Source organism: Pezoporus flaviventris, unplaced genomic scaffold (assembly GCF_033815535.1).
Source record: "Pezoporus flaviventris isolate CSIRO_AGI_PZ_B2104156 unplaced genomic scaffold, CSIRO_AGI_Pfla_v1 ptg000007l, whole genome shotgun sequence".
In the NCBI taxonomy this organism is placed as follows: Eukaryota; Metazoa; Chordata; class Aves; order Psittaciformes; family Psittacidae; genus Pezoporus; species Pezoporus flaviventris.
The window spans coordinates 79,267,267-79,276,514 of NW_026892555.1; the positions used below are offsets into that span (position 1 = coordinate 79,267,267).

Consider the following 9,248-nt stretch of genomic DNA (forward strand, 5'->3'; position numbering starts at 1 on the left):
TTCAAAATGAAGCAGCTCTAGTCTGGTCCATCACCTTCTCCTGCTGGATGCTATGTATGTCAAAAGAGAAGTCTGCCTTCCTGCACCAAAATAACAGACATGCCAATAACCTGAAGAAAATGGAAAAACAAAACAAGACCAAACCAAAACAAATTAAAAATAAAACCAAACAAAAACAAAAAACAAAACAAAAACACAACCAAAAACACAACCGAAAAACAACCAAGGAAAAAAACCAAACATCCCACAAACCAGATTTAAAAAAAGCTATTAAAACTCATTCTGTTATAAAAGGAAATCTAAACCTACTTCAGACTGATGAAAGCCTGCAGTCACTGAAAGCTAAACTTCTAAAGAACATAATAATAAAATGAATCAACAAGATGGTGCTCGTACAGAATTATTTAATGCAACATGAACATTTATAATCAGCAGTCCAGATGATGCATAGTTAAGGTGATATAAAATCAGAATGGCATAAAAAAGTGAGATACTGGTTTAAGTGGTATATATTACAGAATGGTTAGGATTGGAAAGGACCTTAAGATCATCCAGCTCCATCCCCCCCTGCCATGATACAGAGGTAAACGTGCCCTGCCTGTACTTCATGCTGGCAAGCTGGCAATGCTACCACAGTTAAGATACAGCTGACCAGCTTAGCTGAAATGCTCTGCAGCTAAATTGCAAGTGTTCTTCTGGCATCTAGGACAGCCTAGCGCTTCAAGCGGTTGGCACCTACGCTGCCACGATTTTAATGCAGTGAAGTGGTTTTATTTATAAGACTGGTTCCAGGGACAGTCAACTCAGTATTAGATAAGAAATTGTGGCATCATTTTACTGCACATAACCATTTTCTAATTAGAAAGCACCTGAGGTACACTTGGAATGTGTTTGTCTTCATTTCCCTAGCACTCTTGCAGTTGCAATGCTACCTTCCATGAATGGAGCCTTGCCTCATTTCTCTCACTGCAGGAGAACAGCAATAAATCTGATTTAGAAAAACAGAAAACACAGCTGGCCATGCCTTTAAAAACACAGAAGGATTCAGGGCCTTAGGTATTTATCAGTTTTTCACCCATTTCTTGCGTGTATAAACTGTACCATTATTTTAGCCGACACAAGCAAGTAAAACTTGGCAATTCAGCTACATTTCACAGTAGCAGCTGAGGAATTGCCTCTTCGTATTTTCACTCAGAAAGTTTCTCCCTTTCAGGAACTACAGGGTTGCAGCCTGCAGCAGGGGTTCAGAGATTGCCCACCCCCATTCATCCCTCAAAGCCTCCCCTAGCTGGTAACCCTCTGGCACGTCCTAGCAGGTTATCTTCTCTTCGGGGACCACCAGAGGTTCTCCGCCCGGCGCCATAGACGGGGCAGGACCGGAAGGGCCCGGAAGCCTTTGTGTTTTGTTCCTTTCTGCTGCCCCCGAACACCAAGAACTACCTGGAGGTTTCCGCCCTGCCTGCGGTCCCCCTGTCGGGGCCTGAACTACGGGGGTGCCGCTCTTCGCAAGCCAGGGCGTTCACAACACCCGACATAGCAGCCATGGCAGGCTGGGGACTACGCCGGGCACTATGGGGACAGCCACGGGATCACCCGGCTCCAGGACAAGCCCCGGGAGGGACCCGTGCTGGGCAGCCCGGAGCCGCCCACCTCAGCCGCGGCCAAAGCCACCGGCACAGGATCCCCGGCCAGCCGCAGCGCCCCACGGACCCCTCCTACTGCGCTCCCTGATGGCAGCGCTGCCGGGGAACAGGCACGGACCCCATGCCCTCCTCAGGGCCCCAGTACCCACACAGCGGTTGCTAGCGGAATCCGGCTTGGCTAGCAACCAGTAGCAGCCGAGCCGGCGCGGAGGACAGCAAATCACAGCGGCCTCAGTGGAGCGTGCCGGCGTCGGCGGACATTTTGCAGCGGCGGCACCTATGTGAGGCAGCCGCCGTGCGAACAGTCGCGCTCCCGGGCACTCCAAGAGGAAAGCTGACAGTTGTGGAAGGGTTTGGGTTGGAAAGCACCTCTAGTCCTTTAGTCGGGAGTGTGTCTCGCAAAGAGGGTATACTGCAAACATATGACCTCTGCAGAACGTAAGAATTGTGTTGCTGTTAATAGTTTTTACAATACAAGGAAATTAGAATACCTAGAAAGTTGAAGTTAGTGGCTTAATGTTTTGTACCACTATGTTGAACTCCCCATCTCAGAAACTGGTAGATTCAACACCGCTGTGCTGTTACTCTGGTAAGACACGCAGACACACTTCAGTCCGTTCATCACTGACTTGTGTCTTCCAGGTGCATGACTAGAGGGAGCAGGAAAATATTTTTGTCTTAAGAAATCTTAGCTCCAGAAGCAGCTGAACATTACATCTTTCCTCCCTTGACTCAGCTGAAATCAGATAGCTCAGGCATGACCGATGGGGTGAAGCTCAAATACATTTGACAGAGAAGAGCTTTCAAACCTACCTTAGGATGGCTTCAGTCTCAAAAGGGAGCTAGACACATACCTGTTAACATTTGGAAGGTAAAAGCAGCCTATTTTCCCTTCTGTCTTGACTTGGAAGTTTCAGTCCATGCTTTGTGAGAGACCAGTGATGAAAGACTCAGCACAGCTTTTTGTAAGTGTAGCTAGTAGTATTTTACTTCTAGCACTAAACTAATACCATCCAGCCAAACCATATAGATTGTTGTGCATTACAGTAAAATCAACTTACTTAAAGTTTAAATGCTGACTGCCATAAATATTACAGTAAGTTTCCACCCGTACAAGGTGTGGCCCCTACAACACACAGAAACTTTTCTGGCAACTAACTTATAAACTACAAATCTATATTACCTCTAACACAAGCATGAACACAGGTCATTTCACTGATCCTGTCCATTAGAAATTCCCTAGGGTACCTTGTGGAGCAACCTCCAGGACCAATTTAGGTATGGCCTTCATGCTTCAGGGTACTCCAGGCAAATAACAACTGCCATTTTCAATCTAGCAATATCAGCTTTCAGTGAATGACTGGTCTATTGCATGACAATGCTACCATGAAAACCTCGTCAAATTATTCATATGTGGGGAATGAACTCATGTATGAAGAACAGCAAGTGCTCAGAAGCAATATGCCTTTTAAATGTATAAAAAATATATATGCTATAAAGTGTTTTTCTGTAGTATGATTTTAAACATCTTGTATACTTGCAAGTGTAAGACAGATACGGAAGACAGTATTGAATTTGTCAATTTAATTGTGGTAATAAAAATCCTACACAAAGATGGGGGGGAAAAGAAAAAGAAAGAAAGAAAAGAAGTGGTTTTTAGACATTTTGGGTCTCATCATCTGAAAAAGCACAAAAGGAAGATATAATGATCCTAAAATAACGTTTGCTGTATTTGAAACATCTGCTCCACTCTCCACTTCTAATTCTCTTGTGTTTTCATTGTTTCCCAACATCTTATAACGTATTACGCAAAACAATATAAAATCAGACATTTTCTAAGTTTTCAAGGCAATGGGAAGGAGGAAGAAACATACACAGATCTTGGCACTCATCCGTAGAAATTAAAACATGCTACGGATAGCAATGTTTACCACTTAGGCAGTTTCTTTACAGCATCTCTGCTCTCGATTCAGAACCATTTCACAGACCTTCCTCTAAAGACATTTCTTTGGAGCCTACTGAGAACTCTAAAAGTTAGGCTTAAATAACAGTAATGGGAACAAAAAATGAAACAAAAAAGCACACCCTCAGACACTCATATATTATTGTGTTTTGAAGAACTTTTCTCTGACAAAATGTATTAAATTGCCATAATAAAATATTAGACTCTGACTATGATGAAGGGAGGGCAGATGATTGTTTTTAAAGGTATTTGGAAGACATTTCCATCTAATTTTGGGACTATTTCTCATAGGAAATGAATTGATACCGTGCACTAGTTTTGTCTGTAAGGTAAATGATTGGATTCTGCAACTGTGAAAATACTGGGTCTTTTTTATACAAGAACACTGAATAATCCAAAGCAGAAAACATGACAAAAGAAAAAAAGCATTCCAAAGAGACAGTGCTATAAGCAAAATAGCTAACTCAGAAAATACTTTGATTTCAACTAACTATCTACTTGTATATAACTGTTGTTCAAGCTGTGGATCTAAATATACCCCCATATACTATGGTAAGTCAGAAACTTAAGACATAATTCCAGCCATGGTAAGAGAGAGACACAGTAGTCATAGTGCTGTGTGCACTGTGATATTCCTTCATATAACAGATATAATGATATTTTTTAAGGCAAAGCCCCCATTATCACTACCCTTATTCAAGATATATTTCTCAAGGGTAATTTTTTATTTGTGATACTCTTCCCATAACAGTCCAAACACAGAAAATCTCAGGGCACTCAGAGGTTCAAGACCAGTGCTTATTTTCACCATTGTATTGACATTATGTATGGGGACTGGATTCAATGAGTAAAAGCTGGCATCACCATGTAGTCTTTGTGGTTCATAAAAAAAGAGGAGGTGATGATGAAAAGGATTAGCAAGACAGACGTATCTCCCAAGAGCTGCTGAGTGAATTCAGAGGCAATTAAAAGTATTGAGCCTTTTACAAGGTATGGCCCCAAGGGCTGTAACACAAGTGATGACAAATGGCTGTTTTAAACTGCAGGACTGAGAAGATGAGGAGATGCACAGGCTTGTGAATACAGTAGTCCCTGCTGGTTAGAGAGTGAAACAGGGATGCAGCAACTTCTCTGCCACTGTCATGCTGTCCTCATTGTGAGGTGAAAAAGATGAGTTTCCAAGAGCTGAACGGGCTGTGTGCCCCACAGGAATGAATGAAAGTCCTTGCCTTCTTAAAAGCAAAATAACCTCAGCACCAGTGAAAAGCTTTCATAGTCTCACGTAAGTCACAACACACCTTGCACATCCTGGCTCAAAGTAGTAGACTTGACTGAATTAAAAATAATAATAAAAACATTGCAGTAAAAGTCAAAACTGCTGAAACCATCATAACTAAATCCCTTTTATATTTTCCAAAATGGAATTTTCTCCCTTGCTTTAAGTGGTGATCCAAGATTTGTGCATGACAGCCACTGTCAAGAAGTGAGAGAAGAGAGAAGTTAAGCCCCAAAAGAACACTGGCAAGACTTTTTCTTCTTCTAAACATCAGAATGAAGGTTTGTTTTTTTTTTTAAAAAAAAGGTGTGAGAGAATTATCTAAAAGCCACCACCTCCTTTCCCTTGCCAACCCCTCCTATTTTCAAGTGCTCGCTTTCCTTGTGGAAGTCTTTCGTTCATTTGTAGTTAGTTGACTGTTCTGGGTGTGAGACTATAGGACTGAAAACTGAAAATTGAAATCCCCCCAAACAAAACCCATCCAAATTACAAAAGCAGCAGGACTACTTGTTTTTTGTGTGTGCGCGATTCACTTCATTATGTTTGACAGCATCTAGGAGAATGAAAAATGTATCTATAAACATGGAAACAAACGGGACTGTACATTCCAGCTGATACTGATGCAAATTTGTTTCCCGCATTTATATCACCCTGACTCTACATGCAACCTAGGGCTTCTACATGCATTTACTTTCAGTGAAAAGTTCACTTTTCCACATTACAGCAGAGGCTGAGGTAACAACATAGACTCCCTTATCACTGACGTTCTCAGACAAGTTTCTTTTTCTTGTTCTGTACTTCAAAGGAGCCCCTCTTTCCCAGAGCACTACTGTCTTAACATACTTATGTGGAACGCAGATTAGACAGTTTCAAATGCAGTGCAAATGGGAATAGAATAAACAAGAAACTACAGCAGAGGCATACGAGTCTAGTAAATTCTGGAAGCTACAGGATACAGGCCAAAGTCAAAGAGGAAGGGATATTGATGTATCCAACCAATTACCATTTTCTTCTTAAAGAAAGTTTTCTCAAATTATAGTTTTCCATTGATTAACTAGATGTTGGCAAGATGACAGCGCAAACTCAGAATCAGATAGGACATGACCCTCAAAAAGTTCTGAAGGAAACAGAATGAAGTCTTCTCTGTTTTAAAGGTTTTCTGATGAATCTTCTCCCCTCATATTCCATTTGCTTAAGGTCAGTGGCACCAAATGGCAAAGAGAGGTTGAATAATGCCATCGCTACACCCTGGCCTGCCCCAAATGCTCTATTGCCCAGTAATGCCTGTATGTCAGAACAGCCAATGTTTGGCTGTGCTGGGCGGTACCTCAGCCTTCACAGTGATAGGAGCCTGCTAGTTGCAGTGCCCTTTCCACCCAAGCTGTGCTGGCAATGCCTCCCACAGCATTATTTTCCCCTCCTGCAGCTGCTGTGATGCTGCAGGTCTCATGCCTTGCACCTGCAAAGCCTTGTAGTGCTGTTGAGGCAGGTATGGACCCTGCTAATATACCTTTCTGTATGAGAATCTGCTTCAACATCCTACATTATGCACCTGTCAGGCTGCCAAAGAACAGCCTATGAAATCCGTAAAGATTTGCAGACATTTTAATGAAACAGATTTCATTTTCATACAGTCTTCCCCCAGCCTCCCAAAAAGCTCCACCTTGTAATTTCCAAGCCATAATCTGTTGCTGAATTCCTCTTTACCCAGTATTAAATGTGTAGCTTGTTGAAACAAGGAATAAGAGCTTCAGAAGGAATTGTAGAGAATGTCTGTCAGTCATGTGGGATAAGATAGGATGAACCAGTACAAGCCCACTGCAGTAGTACATCCAGCACATTACTGGCAAAACATGCTTTTTGTTTCAGGTCTCCTGGAAGTATTCTATCAGATGGAAAAATCTTACTAACATAGGAATTTCATCTCACCTCCTGTCAGTCTAAATTGCTGCCTTTCCAACTCACCTCCAGACATACGCTATTGCTACAAGCACAACAGCTGTAACTGGACAGCTAAAATTGTATACAACCTGGAGCAGTGGAATGTTAACCACGTTGTCTGACTATCCTTTCTCTCTTCCAGTGAAACAGTAAAGTTATGATTTGCATTTGGAGGTGACTTGCCTGGGCTACAGAATGCTGCAAATGCATAGCCAATGCATTGTTCCTGCATGTGGCTCTTCTGCTTGCCTCAAAGCAACAGTACGTTTTGAGTCCTGAAGGCCCAGCTGCATAAGCAGCACCCTGTTGATGTAGGGTCTCAAGTGAAATGGTGGTGCTTCTGAATGGGAAATACTTACCTCCTGCAGTCTCTAGGCAGCAGCAGAACCAACTATTTTTGGAGGCCCTTGTTAACTGGGCTTAGTTCCTCCTCCCAAGGGCACATGCTTCCCAGAGTGCTGTACAGTCGAGGTAGATGTTGGGACTATTCTGTCAGTTCTCCTGTGCACCTTAGACTGTTTTCTGATATGTAAAGTTCCAACCTATGAACAGATGCATGCAGGAGCTGAAGACAAATAAGGTAGTTTGAAAATATCACAAACATTCACAGCACTGGAAAGTGGCATGCAGACAAATATTCCAAGACAAGTTTACAAAGACCCAAGTTATTTATATGCAAAGCAAGTTGACAATTTAAGCTGACACATAAATTTTGCATTATTTGGAAAGTAAGAGACAGTAAAAATCCACATTATATATTTGTAAGCAGTGGTCAGTTAGATTAGCGCTACCAATAAAGCTAGCAGTTTGCATAAATTATTTGGCAGATTCTAGGTTTGACTGGTCACACTACTTCAACTATGTTGACTTCTTTATTATTGCTCTACTTTTAATTAGCAGAGCAGCAGAATTAGAGCCTTTACCTGTTATTTCCAGTGGAAAATAACAGGAGGGTCTGATGACTGTTGAGTTAAAGATACAGGCAGTAAAATACTTAGACTTTTGTCAATGGACTTCCCTAAGGCTCATATCACTATGTGACACTTTTCCAACATTTACTGTGAATTTCTATAGTATTTATTGCATCCATTCACCTGGAATTCATTTAATTAGCAAGACACAATCTTTAGAGAACATGATCCGCTGGTTCTGCTGTTCCCACTCAGTAGAGATCAACCTCTGCTGCTGTATTACATTTTAAAAGTGTTTCTGCTATTTTGCTTCAGACATATTGTCTGATCTCTGGACGCTTGAATGACTAGTCCCTGGGTTCTTCATACACTCTTCCCGAATCCTAGTGAATCCTTTTTCCTCCTGTTGTCCTACAAAACCAACACAGCAGTGTACCCAAGTACCAAGAGGTGAGGTCTTGTGTAAGCAAGAGTCTTTTGCTGTCAGACATGCTGGTATTTGGGCAGTCATAGCTGAACAGGATATTGGAAAGCCCTCACAGGGGAGGATCTAAGTCAAGTTTTTCAGTAACTGTGAATGACTTCACTCTACTTCAGTATAGTTTTGCTGAATCCAGAACTAAGATTAATATATACAGACTAGTCTATACATATACATATACTAGATTAAGGATAAGGTCACAGACTACTGCATATAAATTCACATGGATTAACACATCCAGAGACTGAACTGTATCTGAATACTTTGCTGCTGAGAAGGATACTCCCAATACAGAAGAATGATTTTTTTACTTTGGTACTTTATAGCAGTTCTCTCAGTCTGCAACTTTGTGTTAAGCGTCCATAATAAATTGTAGACAATCATACATTCACATCAGGGGCTTTGATCACTCAGAAGAACAGAATGATGACAAGCGTATGAATTTTCAATACACCTTCAAAATGTCAGGGCCCTAGGTACATCCCCACTCCTGAAGGCTTGGCTGGCAGGGCTAAGGCCAGTGTAGCCACACATTGACATGTTCCTTCAGTGACTTGGGACACAACCCTCCCAGTAAGCAGTGGACACTGCAGCCAGGACTTACCCTCTGCCCATAGAAGCAGTTTTTAGGCTGAGCCCCTCTATTTGGCCCTTGCCTAAGCTACATGTATGACCATATCACAACCCTGCTTGTGCCTAGCTATGGGCCCTCTTCATCTAGACGTTGACTGAGGCTGACATCCTAGTTGGGCCTCAATCCTGCTGGACTTGTTTAGTGATAAATGGACTGCCTCTGACCCTGGTTTCCCTTTCTGGGCCTGATCCTGCTCCCTGGCTCAGGGGAGCAGTGGGATAGCCCCTGCCAGGAGAGGCCCCTGCCCTGCCAGCCCATGTGTCCCCCTGTGGCACCCTGACAGCGCAGTGGGTTAAAGCAATGAAATAAAGAGGCAGCATGTTAAATGGTGAATTATGACTACTACATCATCCACTATGTAGACTGTGGATGGAAAATGAAAGTTTTAGGAACTTCTTC

At 42.3% G+C, this 9,248-nt stretch overlaps 1 long non-coding RNA gene across 1 annotated transcript; it reads left to right on the forward strand.

Moving 5' to 3' along the window:
* The first annotated feature begins 2,103 nt into the window (after nucleotides 1-2,103).
* LOC133266410 (uncharacterized) lies at nucleotides 2,104-5,167 on the forward strand. Its single transcript, XR_009742383.1, has 2 exons — nucleotides 2,104-2,232; nucleotides 5,050-5,167. It is a non-coding gene; the product is annotated as an uncharacterized LOC133266410 (long non-coding RNA).
* Nucleotides 5,168-9,248: the final 4,081 nt, after the last annotated feature.